This window comes from Cupressus sempervirens, chromosome 4, assembly GCF_028749045.1.
Source record: "Cupressus sempervirens isolate cs-2001-9-10 chromosome 4, ASM2874904v1, whole genome shotgun sequence".
NCBI classification, from domain to species: domain Eukaryota; kingdom Viridiplantae; phylum Streptophyta; class Pinopsida; order Cupressales; family Cupressaceae; genus Cupressus; species Cupressus sempervirens.
This window is the reverse complement of record NC_143121.1, coordinates 314,224,348-314,251,077: the sequence shown is the minus strand read 5'-3', so window position 1 is coordinate 314,251,077 and position 26,730 is coordinate 314,224,348. Positions and strand designations below refer to the sequence as shown.

At 33.8% G+C, this 26,730-nt stretch overlaps 1 pseudogene; it reads left to right on the top strand.

The window, feature by feature from the left end:
* The window catches only part of LOC149561270 (GDSL esterase/lipase At5g62930-like), a 77,303-nt pseudogene that overhangs the window by 28,535 nt on the left and 22,038 nt on the right, over nucleotides 1-26,730 (top strand).

The window sequence follows — 26,730 nt, the reverse complement described above, 5'->3', positions numbered from 1 at the left end:
GACTGCAAGTTCCTTTCCCTCCCTCCAACCACTAGCCCTCTGTGACAACAATAGTATTAGTATTATCAAAATTACTCCAGAAAATTGAAGAAAACAACATTAAAAAAATAACATTTTGCTTCTATATAGTTTGCACAATTACAATGAGTTTTACCTGCTCATGTGTCCCTGGGCGGTTGCTCCATATTGTGCCCCTGTGTCAAAGATCAAGTATAAAAATTTTAGCCAAAAATTTATTGACTAAATGGTATGTTGGAGTCATTGATTAGAAGTTGGTTTAATAGTATGTACCATCCCCATGATAGTAGCCTCATTTGTATCTATGCAGTACAACTCCCTTTTATAGATATCTAATGAATTCCCTTTTTTAAACTAAACACTTACAAATGCTTTTGACCTAAAAGAAAATAAGGCTCAATATATTCACACATCAATATGTGTTTTAAATAGTTTTATTTAGTTAATTTAGATTAGTAGTATTCTATTTCTAGTTGAAACTTGTAGCTTTTAAGTAGATAATGAATAAACTATGTAACCATATAAAACAAATATATTTCTATCAAAAAATGAATATTAAATAGATTAAGGATTGATGGAATACCTCTAAATTTCATCATCATCATCCTCATCATCATCATCATCATCATCATGCTCATCCTCGTCATCATCATCATCATCGTCATCATCATCATAATCCTCAGCATCATTGTCATTGTCGTCGTCATCATCATCATCATCGCCATCATCAACATCATCATCATCAACATCAACATCATCTTCATTATCATCATTAGTAGCAAGATCTACATCATCTTCTACTTCTTAGGTATCCATTATCATGTTCAATAATAGTTCTATTACGATCATTTAAAATAAGTCGTAGCCAATACCATTTGACAACGAAGAGTACTAATTTGAAGAAACTAAAGTCACACTCAAGTATATCATCCAAAATGCGATAGTATCGATTTTTAGACTCTCGAGGATGTAAGTCATTTCTAGATGAAATATTAGTCACTTGAAAGATTGCAATTATTCCTAAATCGCAAGTTTTCTTCGTGTCATCCAACACTTTGATGTAAAATTTTTGACCATTACAGAACATAGCCTTGTGGTGTTTAACCAGCAATAATATGTGAAACATGTCAAAATTATTGTATCATGAGTTCATAAACATACCGGTGATTAATAAATTTGTACGTACCTAGAAATATCTTAAACCACATGCTAAATCTATTTCCCTTTGCGTAACATTGGAATCTCCATTACGATGAGCTTCTTTAACCAATGGAGATACACCTTCCCATGTTAATGCTCGACCAAAATGTTGACATCGTTCAATCCATACCGTCATCCAATCAAGATTGTTTGCAATATACAAATGTAGTGCATCCCACTCTCGAGCACTTGTACAAAAGAAAATAGACAACTTACAACCGATTTATTTTGAAAATTAAGAAATAAGTTATTACAGTAACATGTTATAATTTATTACCTCTCACTTTCCTCATTGTGCCTTTCCCCATCAAGTACTCCCCTTCTAATTTTTTTAAAGGCTCAAGATCCCAAATGCGATCTACATGGATATTTGATGCAAACTTAGGAAGATATTCGGTAATGTACACCATAGTCTAGTATATGATATATCCCTCTACCATAGAACCTTCAGGATGTGCTCTTTCTCGAACCAAAGCCTTCAAAGATTTCAAGTGCCTCTCAACCATCCACATTGACCTAATGTGTACAGGTCCACACAATTCAATCTCCTCAACTAGGTGTATGAGGTAGTGTTCCTGTGCATTGAAAATAGTTGGAGGTAGACACTTTTTCACTCCACACAGTAAATGAGGAATTCTTCTCTTCCAATAGTTTATATCTTCTTTATGGATTTCTTTAGATGACAACCACCTACATTAAGAGATTCAAGTCACAAAAAATATATAGATATGAGACTTTACAAAATAATATACAATAGATTAAATAGCAAGAAAAAAAATCATGAATATAATAAATATATACAACAAATTGAACAGATATTACTGCTTACCTCATGTATTTTCCAAGATCGTATATCACTTGTTTGATGTTATTGTTGAAGGGCTCTAGGAGAGATAGAGGAAGCACGAACTGCAATAATTATAAACCAATCATTTCATTGTTTTCTAACATTACATAATGAATAGTACACGTAGTTTATGAATATATTGTAAATACAGAAGAACATAACTTACCTTGATGAAAGTATGCCAATCAGGCGTTTTGAGCCCTAGCCCAAATTCACTTTTTTTTTTATATGAGATTGTTTATGTTCGCAGCAAATCCTGTGGGAAATTGAATTTTTCGTATGACTTCTTTTATGGCATCACTTTGCTGCTCCGTTAATAACCAAGGAAGGGCACTTATATTAATCTGATTTGTGTTTCTATTTGAGTGAATGAAATTCTTCAATGTATGATTGGATTCATGAATGTCATTACATATTTTGACAATTTTTTCTTTGTCACACCTTCCACCCAATATTTTCCACAATGTCTCTATTATATTCTTTCCAATATGCATAGTATGAAACAAATGCACAATTTGTAAGTGCTCGTAGTAGGGCACCCTACCAAATTGTCTAGGATAGCTTTTTAGTCACTTTGGAAGGTTGTTAGTACTGCCTTGACGACCTTCACGATCATCAATTACACAATTAGAAAACAAAAATCAAAATAGAAATATATAAATTCCAAACATAAACCATTAGGTGGAATGACATTACCTCGACGATTAATTCTATTATATTCCAACTTCCATAGGCGAGGTGTCATTCTTCGTGGTTTTGATGTAGTCTCTTCTTTCCCATTGAAAATATGTTTTTCCATACTTCGATACTTATGATTCCTGTGGAGGAAGTGTCTACACTCATCAAACACCTGCTTTCCTAAACTTTTTGAATGATGAGATTTCATCTTTGGACCATAAACTGGCCATGCAAATTTTCCCATTGTTTGAAGACCTACAAGATAATGATATAATTAGAATTATCGTGTGCAACTTGAATTCACTATAACATACCACAAAAATGTGTTAGCCCTAGGGCATCATGTATTGTCCATGCAAGTATTGCATGGAATTGTAATTGTCTTTGTCTTATTGGTCTAAACACGTCATACATAGTGACACCGTTCCATAACTCCATGAACTCGTTGATAGGAGGCTCAATATATACATTCATATCTTTAAATTGATAGTTTCCTACTTGAATGAATAGTAACATTACATAATTATCGTGACCGTTTTACTACAAGATTTGTAAGTACATGTAAATTAATAACTATCAAATGATAACATACCTAGAACAATCATTGCCAACATAATGTGTTCCATCTTTATTGACATCCACAAAGGAATGTTATTATTAATAACAAAATAGGCCACACCGAGTAAATAGATCTCATCTCTCCAAATGGATTGACACCGTCGGCTACCAATGAAAGCCTGAGATTACAAGGTTCTTCTTTGAAGTGTTGTCACTTTTCCTCTATGTGCATAAATGTCAAACCATCTACAGGGATTCGAATAATGTCATCTCAACTTCTATTGTATGCATGATAATCCATAAATTGAGCCAAGCTACTACACTTGAATAATTGTCGCATCCGTGGAATAATGGGGATGTAACAAAGAACCTTTTGAGGCACCTTTTTTGTTAGTCAATCTATTTGATATCTACTCATATGACATACAGGGCATTGTGTTGCAAATTCATGTTCTTTATAATATATAATGTGATCATTGCGACAAGCATGTATTGCTTGATACTCCATTCCAATATCTTTCATAAAAGTAGATAATTCTCAATATGAGCGAGGTAGAATATTTGATGATGGTATTAGAAACTCACCTATCAATCTACAACAAAAAATATAAGTTGTTAATATAAACAATATTAGTGGTACATTATTCACCCTTTGTTAACTATAGAGACATATATGACATACCTTAACATGCGTGACATTGTTATGTTGGATAAACCATTCATAACCTTCAAGTTCAACAACAACAATACAACAGAGAGAAGAGTTTTTTGGGAGTCTTTGTATAGGGGCTCGTATGCCTTCTCAAGTAGAGGTACATCGGGGCTATCATCATCATCATGATCAGATACGCTTGGAACAAATGTGTCATGGATCAATGTATTTATAACATCATCTTCAATTGTTTTTTCTGGTGCATGATCGTCATCTTCAATGGGATCATTATCTTCACCTTCGATATTCGCAGCTCATTGTTCCTCCACTTCGAAAACCATATTCTTCATATTATTGTGGTTCATATCATGTACTTCCCTATGGAGATCAACCTATATAAAATTGATTAACATAAATAAATCATGATCATAAACTAATCATCAAGTGATTTCATATGTATATAAATTGTTAAAATGATATAATGAACAACTTACCAGTGGATGATAGTCATGCCCCCCTTCAATGTGACCATTCTCCCTACAATGTCTCTTACCTGTTTTGATTAGCAGTCTTCTACGGTTCAAGCCCTTACAAATTTTACAAGGACAATAACCTTTTCTTTTCAAGTTAGACCACAATTTATCAATTGTCTCCCTATTTTGTTCTTCACTTATGTTATTTGACATGATCGTTCTTCGTAGAAAGCAAAAATCATGCTATGAAAAATTCGGTCTACAACTTTTACAAACTAAGAAAAACTATAAAAAGTACACAAATCTTCTTAGACCTAGCTAAATACTTTAATATTTTAAAAATACTTTCTTTGACTTTATTCTTAAGACATTTAACCCAATCACCTTTTATAACATTTAGTCAATTGCTCTAGGCAAATTTGCGGATAAGATTATTTGTAAAACTTTGACCAACCACTTGAAGGTCTTATTTCAAGAGACCTTACAACATTAAGCCACTAAAAGAAATTTCAAAATATATAAGCTAAAATTATAGTTAAAATATACATTAGATTTAAAAATATACAATTTTCATACTCGAGTGCGCGGCTATATAACTCGTGCAACGACCTTCTTGCTTAGCTATAGAAGCTCTCCAGCAATCAAATTATACAAGCTACAAGGCCTAATAGCAATTTCAAAACATATAAGCTACAAGGCAAGACATATTACATGACATGGAAAAGGGAACAAAATTTACAATCTTTAGCAAGACATATTAAACGACATCATAGTGCTAGAGAGATCACAATTATATGAGTTAAAACATAGTCATGAAAAAGTACATAAATTAGTTTCTTATATGCAATTAAAAGATATATAGTTAGATAGGGACATCCATAGGGCATATTGAAGAAATGAAATGGTCATATAGATTTCATATAGGATTTTTGAAGATGATAGTGTTCTAAGGCAAAGAATGAGGAATCTACCTCCAGTGAAACAAATTAGCAGTTTGGTAGTTTCTTTAAATCCTACACATATGGCCTTCAATATAGCACTTCTCTCTAGCTTTCTTGTCATAATAGAAGAAAAGATGAAATTAAAATGAAAGCCAAAAATGCTACAAAGAGAATGCACTTTTTTATATTGATTGTTTTTCATGATATTATAGAATTCCATATCTATAAATGGTAGTAGGGTATTGAAGTGGGTGGCCTTAAAACTAGCCTTGGCCAGCACATGAAACACCATTTCATAGCAATATTTTTATAGCAATCACATTAAGCTTATCTATGTAGTTACTAAACTAGCTATTACAAATGAGACACTAGATACATATTACAGTGTGACCAAATTGAGCACCATATCCATAAATAAAAGGTTAGAATGTTCTAATCTAGCAGAGAGAAAAATATATACCAACATTAGTGTAATCTTTACAAGAGATATTAATTACTATGCAACATATGAGATTATACACAAGAACAAGAATCTTCATTGTCATCTAGCTTCAGAAATCGTGAAGTTGTTCATTAGGTTTATTGCAAAGTTGTAGTGTTTTTTATTTCCAGAATTAGGGATGCAGTGTAGGCTCTCTATGGTAGACTAGGGTTTCATGGTTGGAGATTCATGGCACAGAGCTAACCATATACACCAAATAGAGAAAATAGTACACAAAAAGATAGTTGGGACTATTAAAAATAGAGCCAAAAATTAATAAAGAAACACTACAACCAATATACCCTGGGAATATCTATTTGGAGTTGAAGAAGGAGTTCACTCTTTATGTAGTCCTAAATATGCGAAGAAGATGATAGAAAGAAAGAAAAGATTTACTAAAATAAAAATTTATTAGCACATGTAAGGTACAAGGTACAACTACCATAATATTAAAGTTTTTAGTTTTTTTTTTGTCATTTTTTTCAAAGGGAGAGAAGATCTAAAGATGAAATATGTACGTATGGAAGGAAGGAAGATCATGGTATAAGAGAACATCTGAACATGAGATAAGGAAGAGCTAAAATATACATAAGCACTGTTGACAAGGGCTAGAAATGAATGAATATATAAAAAGAAGAAAATAATCAATAAAGGAAAGGAAGTGAAGATCTGATACTACAAATTTGATGTGATCAGTCATAGGTGATTTTTCTCTTAATAGGGTTTTCATGTTAAAAATCATTGTGTTTAAATGTGTGGATTATTTTGTTACATGTTATTTTATTCTTTATTTTTGTATACTTCTTGTTGATGTAACTCAGTACATGAAGTATATAGTTAAAAGTTCATTACTCTGATACTTGGTGAAAGGTAACAATTTACTAGTGAAGGATGAATTAGATATTATTATGAATTTTTAATATAGTTACCAAGTTTATATAGGAAAAGTTTAAGTTTTTAAGATGCTGAGAGTTTTTTAAGGCCCTATTGGATAGTTGAGGAAAATTGAGCCCCCCTCCCTCCTTAGTTATTTAACAAAAACATGTCAAGGTGTCCAACAAAGGATCATGGGAAAGAATGGGATGAATTAATACCATAGGAACAATATTCCTATAATGAATGGAGAAATAGGAGAAATGGTATTAGTCCTTTTAAGATAGTATATCAAAAAATATAGAAGATATTTTAAATTGAGGGATATGAAGAGTATGGATAAGAGGAGTTCTCATGCTGAAGATATAGTAGACGCAATGAGAGAGGTTCATGAAAAGGTGAGAGCTAATTTATGGAAGTGTTTACAACTGCCCAAAATGTTAGGAGAAAAGATATACAACAATGATACACTTGAATAGGGAGAGAATTTCCAAAGATAGTTAGGGTAAGATACATGAAGTTTTGCAATCAATGCAAACAAGGTTTCTTGCATAATCCTTACTTTGATCAGTAAAATAGAAGTCTAATTTGTGTGTCCTTTTTTGGAAATATTGGTACCCATCTGATGATTCATTTGTTATAGATGATAGAGGGTTAAATCTACTGTATTTTTGTTTGTGAAGCACTCAATTTCATTATGTGGATGAAAAGATATTCAACTTTTTGTGTAAGCTGTCCAAACCCTTACTAGGGTAATCTGTAACTTTGTACAAATAAATTTGTAATATAAAATGTGGATCAAGAACCCAAATTCAAATAGATGGTGGGGGAAAAGTTGTATTATATTCCCTCTTCTTTGTAGGAAACCATGGAAAAGAATCCATGTGTATTTGATCAAACAAAACCATGAAATGTTGTCTCAGATTGCATAAAATAGAGATATGATAAATCTGTCATGATTTTGCTCACACAGGGAATTTATTGAAGGTATAAGGGCTATAAGCACATGCAAAGATGAACCCTAATTGTATCCTAATGGCTGGGAATCAAAGTTTCTCTGAACCACTTTGTGACTGTCTCAATGGAATAATGCATGCCTATCACAGTTTGCTAGCGAACTGATGTTACAAGTTTTGAGTGGGATCAAAGGATTAGATTGGCTGGTTTGTTGCAGGTTATGAAAGCTAATGAATCAAGTGATATAGGAATGTCCTTTGTGCATGGGTGAGAATTTGAGAATCCAATTTGTAAGGATAAATATAAGGTGTCAATTTCAAAAGTGTATGATGGGGCAGTCGTAGTCAATCCAATGGTTCAGAGTATTGGAAGAGTTATAGCTTTTGTAAGGTCTTCTGAAGGAATAGAAAGTGCCCATGAAATGAGTCTAATTAGAAGTCAAGTTAGTGTTGTAAGAAGTCAAGGGAGCCATTATTTTCATGAGGGAATGTGTGTGTTCAGTTAGAAGGAATATATGGATTAGAAGTTTCCATGAGTTCGAGTGGATCAGATATGTTTAAAGAGTCAGTGGGCATATATTGATGGGATTGGAGAATAGGATAGATGCCTGGAAAGCCCTAAAAGGGAAAGGTGTTGATGAATTGGGAAAGGAGAAAACTTTTCAAACAAGTTGAATCGATACCCCTAATTGGTAGTTTGGTGCGTGTGTAGATGCTCTAAATAAATAAGAAGGCAAGGCAATAAGGAAGTTGGTAAACTATCAAATTGGGCCTTAACTCTTAAGGTACACAAAATCATTCTAGAAGATTTCCAAGCTTTAAGGACGGATATGGGAAACCCTCCATGATAATTTCACCCCTCTTTTGGCCACAAATAACTATAGCCATTTAATGTAGCTGGTGACACCGGAGATGTGATGTAAGTTCATTGTGATCTATGCTATGATGACAAGTGATCATTGACAAGTAGATTGATTATGATGGGGAATGATTGTTTTGAGTGCCTCATGAAAAAACTTTGTGAGTGTTTTTTTGGTTCTTTCAATCCCAATTATGAAGTGCTCTACAACTTGAAGAGATGGAAACTTCCTTTACTCTCACTTGCATTAAGTAGAAAAACCCGTTCCATGGCCAGAGAAAAAGGTTAAGACTTGATAATAATGTTCAATTTTGTGAACAAAAAATAGCATCTTGGTTTTGCAGGGGGAAATGTTCCACCAAGTTGAGGATAGACATAGAACGAACACAAATTTTTGCTTCATTATTATGGCTTGGGCGTTGCAACTGGGTGAAGATAAAGCCATCATAAGGCTAATTATGGAAACAATTGTTCCTAGGGAGGCACTGGGAGGATTTGATGAAATCTTAGAAAAATCCATCCCAAAATTAGGAATAAATTTGGGGGACAAGTATAGTGACCTTGAGAAAATTGAGGCCATGAAGTACTCACTATTTGTATTGTGTTTTGATGAAGATTCTAGAACAAAAGATTTAGAAAAGCCAGGAAAGGCCAGTTGGTAATGAAGATGGAGATCATAATCTAGTTTCTTGATAAAGACATTGAAGGAATGAAACATGACTCTAGATGGACTGGAGTGGGTGACAGAAAACTCCAAGAGAAGTTCCAGCAAAGGAAGAAGGTGGGTGATGGTGGTGAGGATTTCTCAGAAGCAAAAATGAATGCTTGGCTATGTGAGTGAATTGAAGGTGCTGTGGCACGGGGTAGGCACTAAGAGATGGTGGACACTCTTCAATAGTACCCTTTATCTTTTTGTTTATCTTCTGCTGGTCTGAGAGTTTTTGAATTTTTGCTAGGCACTTCTTTGTCCATATTTAAGTTTTAGTTTTTCTGTAGGTAGGATGGGAATGTCTATTTTGAGCTACTGGGATGACATGGAGAATGTTAAAATTCTTGTGTTGAGAGTTTTGTAATTACACCATTGCTATAATTGTTATACTTGACGTAATGGTCCCCAAATGGTGGTTTTTGGTTTTCCATAATTGTAGATGGCCACTAACCTGAACTATGATTACTTAGGGTTTATCTTCTACAATATTATTTTTTTCTCTCTTTAAATAAAACAATCTCATTACCGAGAAAAGAAGAAAAAAGTCATTTCAAAACTCAAATAAGGAATCTAATACTAAATATTACAACATTATCACAAATGAAAACAACCATAGATATCACCATACAACCAATACCTTAACAAATAATAATATAAATATCCTAGAATTTGTTAAAACACAAGAAGCTGATCTAGATGTGTGCAGATTCCTCTAAAAATAAAAAATTAGCAAAACTATGGCAAGTGAGGTACCTCAAGATTTTGCACATGTTGTGATGTGCTATCAATGATGTCGATGAGAAATAATGGGTAGCGTGCATAGGGAAATATCAGGAAACTATAGTAAAGTATAACATTTTCGAAAGGAAACAAGCTGAAACCATTCTCCCTAAAGCCATTGCTTCAATCTTTTCTATAACTAGCAATCAATGGGGTACACCGAAGAGTCTCAAATAGGAACATAATTGTAGTCCATTACCAAATGCCCTGGTTTTTCCACAGACCACAGAGATGGATTTCAAAAATATAAATTACCCAAATGACCAACGCACCTCTTTTTTTTTTTCTTATATCCCCTTAACATCACAATTGTGATGTTGTCGGGTTATAATTGAAAAAAAAATGCCAAAAACACATTACATTTGCCCACCGTCACAAATTGACATCGCAAATTTACCCCTAATGTATTAGTGACAGTGGTGCAGTGCATCTCCCAAAATCTAGATTTGGTTCGACTAACAAAGCATTGCCAACAGCATCGAGTTCTTGACTTATTGCCTTGATGTCAATTGGTCTATCTTCTTCTCCACTAGTTTCTTCCATACCATTTCCTTGTTGGTTCTCCAAGAGAGGGGAGTACTCGGTCCTTTCACTATAGCCACTTGATTCTGAAATAGAGCTCACCTCCACCGTTGCCCCTTTATCATTTGAATAGACCTCTTGGCTTCTAGCCTCAATTATACTCTCTCTTGATGGCATTGCATGCTATCTCTTGGTTGGAGGTTCTAGATGTTCTTTGCCCTTCTCTACCTCCAAAAATTTCTTCTTGCTATTTCTAATCATTTCCTGTTGCATCTATTTCCTTCATTCCTTTGTCTAACTGATTTTGCTTGTCTCTCTTTTGGTTTCAACATCTCATAGGTAAGGGGAATCCTTTGTCTTTGTAGCTTCCTTAGTCCTTCATTATACCATGACTTGGTATGTAAATCCACTACCCTTGTGACTGCTTCCAAGGAAGGATCCTGATGGTCATCCCAATCTACTAGATTCAATTCTGTTCCTTCTACTATATCATAGTCTTCTCTCAACACATTTCCATCATCCTCTAGTTGATCTAGAACATCAAGGCCTCTCCATCTAATAGCCATCATCATGTTCACCGATAGCATTGAGAAAGCTAGCTTTCTCACATGAAAGTCATCTTTGGCATTGGCCCAAAAGTCATCTATGGTGGGAATATGCTTGAATTCATTTCCATGAGATACCTTGATAAGATCATTAGGATCAAATCCTTGCCTTGCTTTGTACCATCATAGATGATACCATTCCAATTCCTTCTCTATGGCTTCAAAGGAGGCCCAATTTGGGCAACTATCATTGCCAATTATGATTGAGAATGAAATGCCTATTTCCCCTTCGTTCCTCATTATTCTATCATAGTGCTCAAGTTGCCTAGCCAATTCTAACAAAACTACCTTGTCACGTGGGTACCTTGGAAGCCTCTTCGGACAAACTATACTTCCTGCCACTCTAATGTATGTAAACTACATAAATTGGATGAACCAACTCCCATATTTTTTTATCTTTGCTTCTGCTTCTAGTGAAAGTCTCTTACTAGGTGTCTCTTGTAGTACCCTTACTGTCCTCATAGAGAAGGCATCACAAAATATCTTGTAATCCTTGTTGTTATGTAAATGGAGCTGTAGATAGTATTCATGTACCAAATATTGTTCTCGTCTGCTACCAACTTCTCCTAAGGCATTGTGGACTCTTGTACAATATAGCAATGAGGTAGAATAGATAGGAGCCCATGTAGAATTGCCTTTGGTTTTGCACGGTTATGAGTTGATTTTCTAAGTTCTGGCTTATGATCTTGGCCCAATCAAACCTTCTTTTGCCTTTCTTGATATCATCAATGAAGAAGTACATCTAGTTTTCAAATTGCATCCCTTGAGCTAGGCCCATGATCCAACTAAGTAGAACAACAAAATCACCATATTTTGGTTTGAAATATTCCATTGTGAGCCTTGATGATCTATTAATTCCTTTCTTTCCCTTGTGTATCCAATTCTTCTTTAGATGCTTGTAATAGGCCTCTTGGTTATCTTGAAATGATTTAGTTGCTGGGTCCATCATCACAATCGTCATGCCCTTGTACTGGGGAATGTTGAATGTTTCTTTGATTTCTTGTTCGCTAATGTTGGCCAACACTCTCTTCCCTTCATCAAAAATGATGGATTTACTGTTTAGATCAAATCTGGATGCACATTCTATAATCAATTCTTGACAAGGCAATGTGGGAGGAAAAATCGCCGCATGTACAATTTTGCTCTTGTATATCCTTTTTGCCAAGGGGGATTGTCCTTCCTTTAGTCTGTCCCTCATCCGTATCATGTCCATTGTACCAATATTGGTGTCAGTTATTCTCTTCATTTTTGAGAAGAAGGGAATTTTGGGCATCATATCCTCTTTGTCTTTCTTAGTGTTTGTCTGCTTGGGATTCTTACTTGCACTACCATCCTCCATGCTCATCACCCTATTACGAGACGGTAGAGTGGTGGACTAGAAGGCAAGATGAACCAAGAGGAGCAATTGTTAGACTAGAACAAAAGATGGATGTCAGCTTAAGGAACCCTTGCAACTCCAGATGATGAAAATTCACCTTAACCAATAATCTTATAGTGACTTTTCGGAACCTAGGACAAGACCTCAAAAACTCTAAATCCCTTTGCAAATTAGAAATTTAAACCTCTAAAACTATCCAACACTTGCTCAATCAAATAAAAATCCAAATTTCATATGCATCTCTTCTCCCAACAAAATCGCCAAGTCTAATATAAAAAATGCAGTCCTAAATAGGGAAAAATTAAACCTTCACCATGAATTGTCCATGTCACAAAATCAGATTTGCCTCAAGAAAATACCAAGAGTGGAAGGTTCTACCCTTGTCTTAATTCTCCCAAGCATGGAAGTCCTCAATTTTCCCAAAATGTCACCTAGGGCACAAATTGTAGCACAGAAGGAGAACAAATCACCAAAAATCTGCAAAATCTTCCCACAAGGAAAATCGCCAAGGCCTGAAATTTTCTCCCAAGGAAATTCACTCAACAATGGAGAGGAATCTACCTTAGAACAAAATTGCCTAAGCATCAAAATCTGCTCCCAAGAAAATTCTCCCAAGCATGGAGAGGAAGGAATGAATTGTGAAGAAGAAATGGGAAAGAGGTCTCCTTTATACCCAATTTCTTTTCCCTTTAAGCTGGCCGACTTGGTGCTAGAGGAGGAAAAAAAAAAAAAACTCCAAGCCATGGCCCATAATTAAGTACTTAGCTCAAAATTTTAATTTTTCCAAAAGAAAATTGCACTTTTAAATTTTCCAATTAGCTCCAAATTGCAAAACGAAATTAATTGGTGCCGTGAGGGTGTTAAATATTTCCATTTATTGAGGTTTTAGTAATTAATATGTCATTAAATTTAGATTTTGGCTAACCAAAAGCCATTTTTTAATATTAAATTACCAAATTCATTAAAAACTAAAAAGTTTTCAAGGCAAATTAATCCAATTAAGGCCAACTTTTTGCAAGTTTCTACCTAAATCGATTTTGCTATGCCAATAAAAATAAAATAAAATTGCATCTAGAACAAAAAATTGATTTTTTGCAATTTAGCCCTATTTCAACAAAATTAAAATTTTCACTAAAGAAAAATTTGAGATTTTCCAAAACTTATGTCTAATTAAAATTTCCCTTTTGAAAATCATTTAAATTTACACAATTAAAATCAAATTTTCAAAAGAAATCGTCTAAGTACAAAATTCACAATTTTATCCTGCCAAGTTGAAAATAACTTGGAAAATTATTTAGCCTAGGGATAGAATTGGTAGCTCTGGAAAATCAAGTTGAAACCAAGTGAAAATAAGCTAAGCTTCCCCACATTTGTCTTGAAGGTGCCAAGGCGTGAAATTTTCAAAACAATTATTTTCTTCAATCATTTTCCTTGCCCATAATGGCCTTTTCTTGATATTACAAATCACTTTATTTCTAGTGTATAGTAATAGTTCATTCTCTTTTAATATGTTCTCCCTTCAATTTCCAGTTTGCAGAGTTTCATCTAATTATGTGATAGGCTCATCTTCTATACTAGTGGATAGTTTCAAAGTAATGTTTTCTTCAAATTTTACATCTCTGCTAATTTCAACTGATCTCTATCCAGGTATATAGACTCTATACCCTTTGGTGTTTTCACTGTACCCAACAAATAATCCTTTCTTCCTAGATGGTTCTAACTTGGTTCTTTTTTCTTTAGGTATTTGAATATAAGCGAGGATACCAAATATTCTGAGATAACTTAGGTCAGGTTTAATTCCTACAAAGGCTTCTTCAAGAGTTGTGTTTTCTAGTATTGAGTGTGAGCATCTGTTTTGAATATATACAACAATATTAGTGGCCTCCTCCTAGAATAAGAAATGTAAATTTTGATCATGCAACATGGCTTTTGCTACTTCAACAATGGTTTTGTTTTTCCTTTCTGCCACACCATTTTCTTGAGGATTATAAGGTGCAGTATACTCCCTTTTAATCCCTATAGAGCTGTGGATGTCTTTGAAATTTTTAGAGGTATACTTACCCCCATTTCCTGATCTTACAGTTTTTATTCTCTTTGACATTTGATTTTCCACAATTTCTTTGAACTCTTCAAACTTTAATAGAACCTCATTTGATTCTTTGACTTATAGAAAATAGATCTAGGTTTTCCTAGAAGAATCATCAATAAAGATTATGTAGTATCAGAATCCTCCTAGAGAAAGTGTTGGCATAGGTCCACATAAATTAATGTGGACTAGTTCTAGAACCGATTTAGACTTGTGTTTGCTAGGAGGAAAAGGTCTTTTTACAATCTTTCCTAGAGCACATCCTTTAGAAATGCCTATATGGTTTGAATTTAAGTTAGGTGTTCCAATAATGATTTTTTCTATATTTGGTAGTGTACTCAATCCAATATGTCCAAGCCTTATATGCCATATTTCATTAGCATTTATTACTTCATGGCTTAGGGCTTGCTTTTGAATGTTACATAGTTTATATAGGGTTCCATCTCTAGTCCCTATGGTGATAGCATTATTGAGGTTAGTATTTTTAGGCTAGTACATAACTTTGTCTTCATTAAATGTGACTTCATACCCTTCATCAACAAGTCAAGAGATGGATACTAGATTCCCTTTTATGCAAGGTATGAAAAGATCATTTTTCAAGTTTAGAGTAACCCCTAGTTTTAGGTGTATAGAACATGTCCTTAGATTCCTTTTACTGGATAGGTGGAGTTTATCTCCTATGGTGACTCCTTCAATGGTATAACTTCCAAAAGTTTCAAACTTATCTCTAAATCCTATTATATGACAGGATGGACCACTGTCTATTATCCACACGTTTTCATTGGATTTGATCTCACTTGATAGAGCTTAGTAGAATAATAGATTATTTTCCTTTTTTGTTTTGGCTAAGGAGGCTAGAATTTTTTTCCCTTTTTGGACAAAGTTTGAAGGTATGTCCAAATTTCTCAAGCTTGTAACATTGAACTTTGTAGAAGTCATTTCTTTTGTAATTATTGTTTTCTTTTTGTTTATCATTTTTCTTTCCTTTGAATTTTCACTTCTTCCCTCTCTTACTAGAGACTGAGAAAAGAGCTTTATTCTCTCCTTGATTTGAAATGATCCCTCTAGAAATTAGTCTTGATTCTTTAGAGGTGCAATCCTTTTTAAGTTGATCAAAAGCTGGTATTGACGGTTTGTTGACGACTTGGATGAATGCTTCCCAAGATATAGGTAATTCTCTAAGTGCTATTATGGAAAATTCTTGATCTTCTGCTTTGTTTCTAGTACAAGATAGTTGATTTTTAATTTCAAAAATTCTTCCAAAGTAGGATGAGATTGACTCTCCTTTATTCATTTTTATATTCATAAGTTGATTTTTTAATGTAAGAAATCTACTTGAGTTGTTGATCTCAATTGTATCCTTAATTATTTTAAATACTTAAAATGCTTTCTTGAGGTTTGATAAGGAAGGAAGAATACGATCTTTTACTGAATCAATAATGATCTTCCTGGCTTTGTTATTTCATCTTTTCCAAGTGGCCTTTTCTGCCTCATCTTTAGGTATTGAAATGTCTGATTCAATGAATGATTTCAATTCCAATTCTTCAAGGATTGTTATAATTGATTTTTTCATGAGAAGAAGTTTGTTAATCCTTCAAGTCTATTCTCAACTCTTACATTGTTTGTCATGATGTCACTTTTATTTAAGAATTTAGTCTACCAATTTGGCTTTGATACCATGTAGATTTTATTTGATCATTATTGGTGGAGACTAACTAAATTGTATTTTCAATTTGATGTAAAGATCTTGAGAAATCTTCATTTCTTATTCTGAATATGAGTTTACTTACTTTATATATATATATATATATATATATATATATATATATATATATATATATATATATATATATATATATACATACATACATATATCATACATACATACATACATACATACATATGTATGTATGTATGTATGTATGTATGTATGCATGTATGTATGTATGTAGGTATGTATATGTATATACTGATAAAAATAACTCTTAATTGATATATGCAGACCTTCCTTCTACAATACTGACGCAGATTTAATTCAAATATATATACTGTACTGAATTTACAAACTGAGATCTATATGCCTTATTATTGATATATCTCTGCAGTTTGTAAACAATGCACATATATATGCATTGAGACATGATCACATAGGGGCATGACCCTATATGGTCACGCCTTAATACATATATATAGTGCTCGATACAATAGCAATGCTTCATAACAAACACAATAAAAAATAAACACACCTGATACATATTAAATGTAATCGGTGATAAAATCACCCTATACATATTAAATGTAATTGGTACATAGTTCTTGTTAAACAGATTACAACAGATACAAATTATCGGTCACTTTAGCATTTTGATAGTATAAGTTTATGGTAGTTTATATATGATTGGTCACTCTAGCATTTTGATAATATTACAATTAGACCTTCATAATTAGATTTATTGTCAATTATGTATATTATCATATATTATATTTGCTTTAGTTTACTATGAGGCTAACATTCTCAACAATTGCTACTCATATGATATCCACCTCCTCTTCTTTAGTATGAATTTTATTCTTTGCATTCTGATTTACCTTTGTTATCTTTAAATAAGATCTATCTCCTCTTGCTAAGGACCGTCCTCCACCAGCAAATGATCTTCCTCTCCATAATCTGCCACCGCATCCTCTTTATCTACGCTCTTCCTCTTGTTCAACTTTTCTTTTGCTTTTAGGGAAAACTAATATGGTTCCTCAATGCTTTCTATTTTAACTAAACTAATCTCATCTTGAATAGATATCCTCAAACCATTTAGGTACCTTGTAATCCTTTCAACCTCATCATCCTTATGTCTGGATTTGATATCCAACCTATAGAATTCTTTGGCATATATCTTCATAGTAATTTCCTTCTACTTTAGGTTCTGCAATTTTCTCATCAAATCAACTTGGTAATCTCCCAATAAAAACTTGGCTTTAAATTTATTCACCATCTTGTCCCACAACTTGATCTTGTCCTTTCCCTAGTTTTGCCTCTTTAATTGCAATTGTTCCCAACATGCATGTCCTTTCAACTTGTTACTAGCATACTTCACCTTCTTATTAGCATTGACACTTTCATATTTGAAATATTTCTCCATCTTAGTGATCCAATCAAGTAATTCATTGGAATCCAACTTGCCATCATACTCAAGAGGGTTCAAATGAGGTTTTGCATTCACTCTAGTTAGGGCTCTAAGAAATCTTCTATTGCCTTTCTCAAGATCAAGCTCTGTACCCTCACTAACATCTTCTTTAGCTTCATCATCACTAACATCCTCAATACGTCTTCCTCTTCTTTGGGTAGTTTTCGTAGCTTCAAGTCTAACTGCTGATTGCTCAAGTACAAGCTCTTCACCCTCACTGACATCTTCTTCAGCTTCATCATCACTAACATCCTCAATATGTCTTCCTCTTCTTTGGGCAGTTTCCGTAGCTTCAAGTCTAGCTGCAGCTTGTCTCAACATATCCATTACTGCTAGATCTGTATGTATTCTTCCACAAACCATCCTATGACCCTCTGCAATTGTAGGTTAGGTCTTAATTCTACCACCCTACAACAAATCAACTAGGGCTATCTCAACTTTGGATTTGCAAACACAATTCCACATCGCTTTGATACCAGTTGATGATTGCTTGTTTGATTGATCTCCTAGACTGTGTAAATTGATAAAGAAAAAAAAATTTGAAACATAATTATTTTTGTTTGATGCAAGACTGCTCTGAACCCAAGATGCTCCTGCATCAAAAAGATACAGCTAGGATTGAACAATACAACTTCAAGACATTTGGTGTTAGCATTGAGGTAAACGTTATTGTGCTATTCATTCATTTGGGAAGAGTTTCAGTTAACTAGGGGAGGATTTGGAGAGATGCAAGGATTGATTTAACTGTGCTTGGTTCCCTCTATTAGCTGGAAGCATTGCTACTGAACTGCACTGAGTTTTGGGAGTTTGTAGATATGGGACACTACTACAAGAGCCGGGGGTGTTTAGAACTGCAACAGAAATAGATTGCCTATCATGAACCACACCTGCAGGTTACGTATTACGGTTTTCATTAGCAAAAAAACTAAATTTTCCATGTAGATTACTTGGATGCATTTACATCAACCATTCTACTGTGTTTGAGCCGTATCAGGGGCAAGAGTGTCCTACCAGGCCCAACCAATCCTAGGAAGAGCTCCTTCTAGGTCTAGAGTGTCAAAAGGGTGCCTTTTTGAGTCTTAAGTTAACTGCTGGCCATTGTGGCAAGTTGGAACTTTGATATAAAGCTTGACGTGTTAGCAAGAACTACTATTACCAATTACCATTCGGAAAGCAGCAAGCTGAGTATGCAAAATAATGCCTTGTATTGACTGACTGAAATGAATTAAATCTCATAGTGTGTTTATTTTTCTTAGTTCTTTTAATATGAATGTGGAATTTTTAATGTTCGTATTGAATTTAATTTTTTTGAAAAGGGAATAGAAAATATAATGGTAGTATTGTTGGCTTTATTTGTGTTTGTTGTTCATCATTCTCAAACCCATCTAAACATTTCAAACCCCCCCCCCCCCCCGCCCCCCGGCCCCCCAAAAAAAAAAGAAAATCAGAAATGAAAATCAGCAAACTAACTAATTTCATTGAAAATTGTAGACCTTTACAGTAATTATTTGATCATTATTTGGACATTTTGTATTATAGGCATCTAAATTACAATAAGTAATCATATATATATATATATATATATATATATATATATATATATATATATATATATGCATGGATGTCAATAATCTAGTTTGAAATTTATAATAACTTCATTTGACAATAATAGGTGTGTTGATGATGTAATGATATAATATAGATAAGTAAAGCTAAGATAAGATAATCATATTAGTGTCTAACAAAAGACCACCAAAAGGTCTATGGGACTGAAAGATTAAAACAAGAGAGCTAACAACAGCAGGAACACCAAACTGTGTTTGAGAAAAAGCATACAACAAAAGCAAAGAAGAAGAAGAGAGATAGAAGGAGGTGCAAAGAGAGGCCAAGACAAAGACTAGGAGTCCTTTCTTGGCAAAAAGAAATCAGTCACAGAACGATACAACTATGAATGGATATTAACTCTGATCTATCTCTGCGAGCTCATAGAGGAGTGCTACTGATGTAAGAACCTGGTATGAGGTCTGACAGACTTGGAATGACCAAAAGAACTGGTAGAACTAGAAAGTATGTATAAAATGTCATGTATATTTCCAAATTGCTAGAATTAAACTTGATGGGGAAGTGAAGTGATCATGATTAGGAAAAGGGTGATAAGACCAAATAAATAACAAAAACAAATTAAACATGACAATTTTCTTTTTTTAGTGCATATGCTTTTTGCTGCACTGAGTCTCATCAGAGGGGCTCACCGAGTCACCTTGGAACTCTTTGACTCACACCTTTAGCCAACTCAGTCCCTACACTCGTCTGAGTCCCAGTTTGGCTAGTTGGGACTTGCCCAATCACCTGACATAGAACTCATTGAATTTGGGTGAGTCTAGGTGAGTTCAAGAACTCTGCTTTGATCAAACCATTTCCTCTTTTCTACAGCACCTGTAGGTACTAGATCTTGGCCAAATGTTATTTGCTTCCATTGTAATCTGAACAATAGATTCTCCATATCAGATTTCCTCTTATGATAATTGTATTGTATTAGTGTTAGAAAAGTCAAAAACCCATGCCAGTCAAATCCACATCAGCTTCTATTATAATCGCTACAGATTTTCTTGCTAAATAGATATGGATGTTGTCCTCTAGAATAGGTCATACAACTCTATAAAATCCACATCTCCTTGTGGACTAAGTCTTACAGCTCATGCAGCCATCCGCTTGTCAAAAGCCTAGAATTTTCCTCTACTGGTTTTGTAGCTGGAATCCTTTATTTATAGAGACTATGTATTTGGATTTCTGTGTGCAGTCAGATTAATGAAATAATTTTGTTATTTGTTGTCACCAATTTCTTTCTCTTTTCTATTTTTTAATATGGTATCAGAGCATTTAGATCTTTTTGGGCTGTGAACATTCTTTTCTATTTTTTAATAGGATTCATAGAGAGAAGTTGATGTACTGCGTAAATATCTAATCAATAGCAGCAATCTTGGCACTGAGGAAGAGGTTTCTATTATGCTCAATCATCTTGGAGATGGCCTCACATTCAGAGGAGTTCCAAAAATTGACAAAGTAATGAAAGATTGTAGAATGCATTGTAAGAGTGTTTGGAAGTTATGATTGATTCAGTTAAGGGAAAACTACTATTCAAAGCCTTGGATGATTATATCATTTGTGGTGAGTGCATTTGTTGTGGCTATGGGAGCTCAAGATTACAAAGAAAGAGGCATTGTTTGAAGTAATTATACTCTCCAGCTGAAGAAAGATCAGAAAAGTGATGAAAATCATAGTAAGAAAAGATATTGATGTTTGTGTAATTCTTTGAAAATTTTGGATAGTTTGGGCTTTATGTTGGCTGTTCAATTTGTGTTCTTTTATTTAAGTTGAGTGTCTAGGTATAGAAATAGTTGTGAGATGGTATGTTAGAGTTTTTTTTTGCTATCACAATGAAGATGATAAGGGATGTAAGTGTATGGATTGGTAGTAAGCAGATGTGTCTATCTAAATGGGAAGACTATGTTGTCAAGTTTTGGTCATGTAATGGAAGATTGTTGAATCAAATATCCCTCAAGTGAGTATTGTACCTAATCCATTGTAAGAGGTGCATTATTGGTTGTACCCGACACCTCAAAAGATTTTACTCTATTGATGAACCATGTATTTGAAAAATATTCCTAGAGAACTAGTGAGCACAGTGGCTGGGTACCCATGTGACTCGGTAGATGGATTATTTTTCATATGGACTCAATATTAGTATGCAAGAGAAAAGTTTAGAGTTGGTTTTCCTATCATTGGAGGAATGGTTTTGTGAAGTTTGAAGGGTTTGTGGTAATCCAAAATCACTTGTTTAAGTAAATCTATTGAACGGTTTGTGGTAAGCCAAAACCACTTATTTAGGTGAAAAACCTAAAAGTCTTGAAGGGTTTGTGGTAAACCAAAACCACTTGTTTGGGTGAAAAGCCCTAAAGAAGGGGAAACTAAATTTTTTTATGTTGTAAATGGGTATCTCAAAAGGCTTAATGCCGGGACCTATCATGTTTAAATTTTTTATTGTAATTTCTCCCACTTAGAGATTCTTCAGTGGGAGAAATTAAGGAAGGGTGTTAGAAAAGTCAAAAACCCATGCCAGTCAAATCCACATCAGCTTCTATTATAATCGCTACAGATTTTCTTGCTAAACGGATATGGATGCTGTCCTCCAGAATAGGTCATACAACTCTATAAAATCCACATCTCCTTGTGGACTAAGTCTTACAGCTCATGCAACCATCCGCTTGTCAAAAGCCTAGAATTTTCCTCTACTGGTTTTGTAGCTGGAATCCTCTATTTATAGAGACTATGCAATTGGATTTCTGTGTGCAGTCAGATTAATGAAATAATTTTGTTATCTGCTATCACCAATTTCTTTCTCTTTTCTATTTTTTAATAATTAGTTTAATTTAGAAGCTTTACTTTAGGCAAATCCATGGTGAAACAGGAGAATGCAGCAAATTTTCCTTCGCAATGTAACAAATCAACCCCTTTGTTCACAAGAGTGAAGCAAATCAATATTGAACTTCACTGGATTAAAAGCGCTGTCAAACAACAAAATATGTGAAAATTACGTCAACCACTGTGAAGTTGACAAAAAGACCTTTCCAATGGTATTTGGTTCGAAGCAAATGGCTTTTGTTTGTAGAAGTTATGTAAAAATTTCAAAAAGGCCAGGTCTAGGCACTTAAGTCTCAAGGGGCTTGATTTTTCAGCATTTGCTTGCTCCGTGTGACTGTGTCTGAGCACTGGGCAAAAAACAATGTGGGGCCCTAGGGGCCAATAAATCCTTGTTTGTTTGATTAGTTCACAAGTAACCTCACCACCCCAACTTCTCCAATGGCCTCAAGCACCAAGCCACACATCTAACTCTGTACTATGAGCACTATGGTATATAAGGAAATAAAAGTTCTATGCTGCCAATGTGGGATATATGCCAAAGTTAAGTGCTCAAACCCTATGATCTCAAGGCCCACCTCTAAACTCTTCATGACAAAACAAAAAACCCTAATGTATGCAATATTCAATCAAGACTTTAGAGGAACATAAGAGTCTGCTTCCATTAAAATATTTTGGCCTATCAAGACAATAGTTGAATGACCCGCAGATGGGAAGCCCAATCAGCTGCCTGCTATAAGTATAATCTCATTCAAATGGTGATAGCTGTCAAGGTTGAAACACAGGCAGATAAGAGTTTGAACAGAACAGCTGTGGTCAACTACACAAAATATGCTCAAGTGCAAAGCAATGAATGTCTGGCATGTGACAACCAAATACGGTACTACCTGCATTGAGAATAAAGCAAGCTTACCAAGATCTGATAATGTGCCTTGTACAAATGTGAAAACCATGGGTGGATAAGCACAAAGTTTGAAATGGCCAATCATGTTAAACCTATTGAAGTTTTGATGTAGCTGTGAGATAGATCATTCTTACCTGAGTTCTGCAATCCTACGTCTTGTTGTTCGATCCTTGTTCTCTGTGCTAGTTCAGTCCAATTATAAGCTGACTTGGTATTTTTCGAAGAAGACTTTGTGGACCTTTTGACTCCAGTTTCTGTATTGTGGCAGTCCGTCTTTGATACTTCTCTTTGCCATTGGCGACTTTATTAATATTCTGTTAGCATAATTATTTATCCTTCGTGGAAGCCAGCATGCTATTTACCTAGTCAGCGTGTCTACTCGTCTTATACAACAGTGTAGCAGGGCGTCTATTTCCCTCTTACTGTCAAATTTGATTATAATGAATGTCCTTGTTCTATCGCGGAAGCTAAAGAGTCTACTGTGGCATTTTCATTTGATCATCATCCTTTCCTGTCCTTATGTTCGGGAGTTGTTCATTGTTCTTGATTTATTATTCATGGGCGGTTTACGTGTGGTGATTAATTTACCATTTTTGAAGCAGCATCTATTTTCTACAGAAGCAAACAGATCATTGTGTTTGCTGTGCATTGATTTTACATGCCTTCAGATTTTAAAGGAACTTATGATTGCAGCGTATTCATTCTATTAGTCTACAGATTATAAAGGAACTTGTGATTGCAGCAACTTGCATTCATTCTGTATGTAATGATCCCTTCTAGGACCTTAACTTCCCCTTTTAGGGTTTGAGTCATATTTAGGGATTGTATTTGTAACGTTTCAAGAGATCTTTCTTATATTGCTTTCATGAAATTCCATCGTATTGCCCATTACTAAGATTTTTTGTAACGTGATAGAAGTAGTGTGCAAAGGTAGTGTGAAACAAACTTCAAGCGGCATCCTTCAAGGTCTAACCCTAGTATTGAGATAATCTGTCATGTGCTGGAAATTGATTGCTCCGCCTTCCCCTTCGACAAACTCCCTAACATAGGAAGCCTTAGTAAGGGATAAGAGATAGATTGCTATGATCTACAATTAGAATGCCTGATTTATCTTATATTGGCGTTTGATTATCTCGTACATTTATATAAGCCTGATTTCATTTCTTTGTTAATATATAAGATAAGAGTCCTTTATTTCTTCTATATACAAATTTATTATGTATATGCATGAAATAAACATATACAATTCTTCTTTTAATTATTATATATACTATATATACATATATTTATTTCAAAATGTAAATTATTAATCATGTCAATAATATACTATTAACTATATACTTGTTTCATAGTTTACCATCAACAAATTTATTATAATATCATATGTATACATATTTCATGAACAATACATATTTTCAAAATTATATAAATTAGTTTTGATCCCAATAATATTTGTGCATAATTAATAATATGAAATTTTTTACTTGTATAGTTGCCGCCCATTTGTCTTTTTATCTTTACTTTGCAACTAGTGGGATTCCATTTATTTTGAAATAATAACTATAACAAGAGCTTTGAAAGATCTAGAGTTCTTGCCTTTTGTAAGGAGAAGAAGATTTATTTTCATTTCCTTGGTTACAACATAGTGATTGAATGTGAATGGGAGAACATGAACCTTCACTGCCATGTGTCACGATTCTCGAACTCGAAACTTATATCTAAATTCTGCAAAATGATATGTGGTATGTGTCCATCGAGGCATAGTTCAGAAGGCATGACAAAATAGAAGAGTTTGAGAGATAGGTAAATCATAGAAGGAAAATTGCCAAATTCGAGGAGTGTTGGTTTTCCATTGGAGGCTTTATCTGTAGTGGTCTAACCTATTAGTCCACAAAGTTAGAATATGGCAAGACTTTGGTGCATGTTCATTTAAGTTATACAAAATAATGTAGCATAATAGAATAATTTTTTTTATATTAAATACTAGCGCTTCACCAAATGAGGTGCAATGGAATTATTATATCCATCATAGTTGAGCCCACATTTTTTTTCTATGCATCCACACTTTGTAGGCATATTGTCCTTCCAAATTACATTCTTTGTATTGAGAAATCTTGTCAAACAATTTGAATGCTTTCTATGCTCCATATTACATGCATATATATACAAAACAAAATTAAGTACTTTGTCAAATAATTGATATGTAGCCTGTGTTATATTTACCATTGCATATAAATCTTCTTAGAAATATACTATTGAACAATAATCATTTAACATTGTAAACTCATTCTGATTTACATTTATTTTCTCATCTTATATATAATCTTAAGCCCAATCCATTTTTACAACTCCTTCACTTTTTTCAAAATATTAAATTTTATTTACATATCAAATTATATATTTAGCAGCTAGAAAAATATCTTATATATTTTAATAACACCATAAAACATAATTTTCTCAATATTTTAAAATAGTTTTGCTAACAACTCAATACATTAAATTAACCAATCAATATTCATCAGAAAACTTTTAATAAAAATTACATTTTCAATTTATCTAGAAGTAAAAGGTTATAATATTTATGTTTAGATTATCTAAATAATAATTATTATAGAATACAGATATATTAATATAATTTAAATATTATTTTAAATACAGATATATATTAATATAGTTATAACAATAATTCTACAGCTATTGTTTCAAATAAAATTCTAAATTATAATTAACAACTTTAATATATGATTGTAATTAAACTTTAAAAATAATTATAAATTTACATAAGAATATAGACCCGGTCGATTTAAATTATATGCACTCAAAGACACCAATAAAACTACATCCGTGGCAGTGTTTCAAATACCAGATAGCTTATGATCCACATGCCTGTACAACATTTTGTAAACTTGTGTAAATGTGGCACATTGCAGAGGAGGGAAATAAGGACTTATGCAGTTGCTGAAGCCTCTCATTGATATTTTCGTATCCTAAGTGTGAATGCTCTGCAAATTTTCATTATTGCTCAGTATCTTAGTTCCAGTTAGTGGAATCATTGTGTGGATACATTGATTTGGGAATATGCTTTTGGTGGGGTTACACAGTATTGTGCATTTTTTTAGCATGATTGATGACTAGCATTCAGGGTACCAATTCACCATAATGCACGATTTTTCCCTTCTAGGTTTGGTCTGTGGAGGCTATAAATCTCAATGGATATAAGGTGGAATAGGCAATGTGATCTTTGGTTCATAAGTTTGAAAAAGAGAAAATGGGCATTTGGAATTTCGGTTGTGCAAGGTTTACACATGGACATTGAATTGCCTTCTGTAGAAATTGGGGCATCGACCAGCACTAGCAATAAATTGATGGTCTTTGCAGGGTTTTTGATGATGCAAAAGGTCTTGACGTAAGGGATGTGTAAGTGGTTGTAAGCCCAAGTCATGTTCATGAAAGCTCTGCATCTTTTATGCCTTCTTCTAAGTTCCCCAAAAAGGTGAGTCTGGGATGCTGTGATGTTTTCTTGTTCTTGGCTAAGTATGAACAGTTTAAACTTACCGTATGCTAGTGTGGTTGTGCTATGAACTTGACCAAAAAACCGTAGCACAATAAACA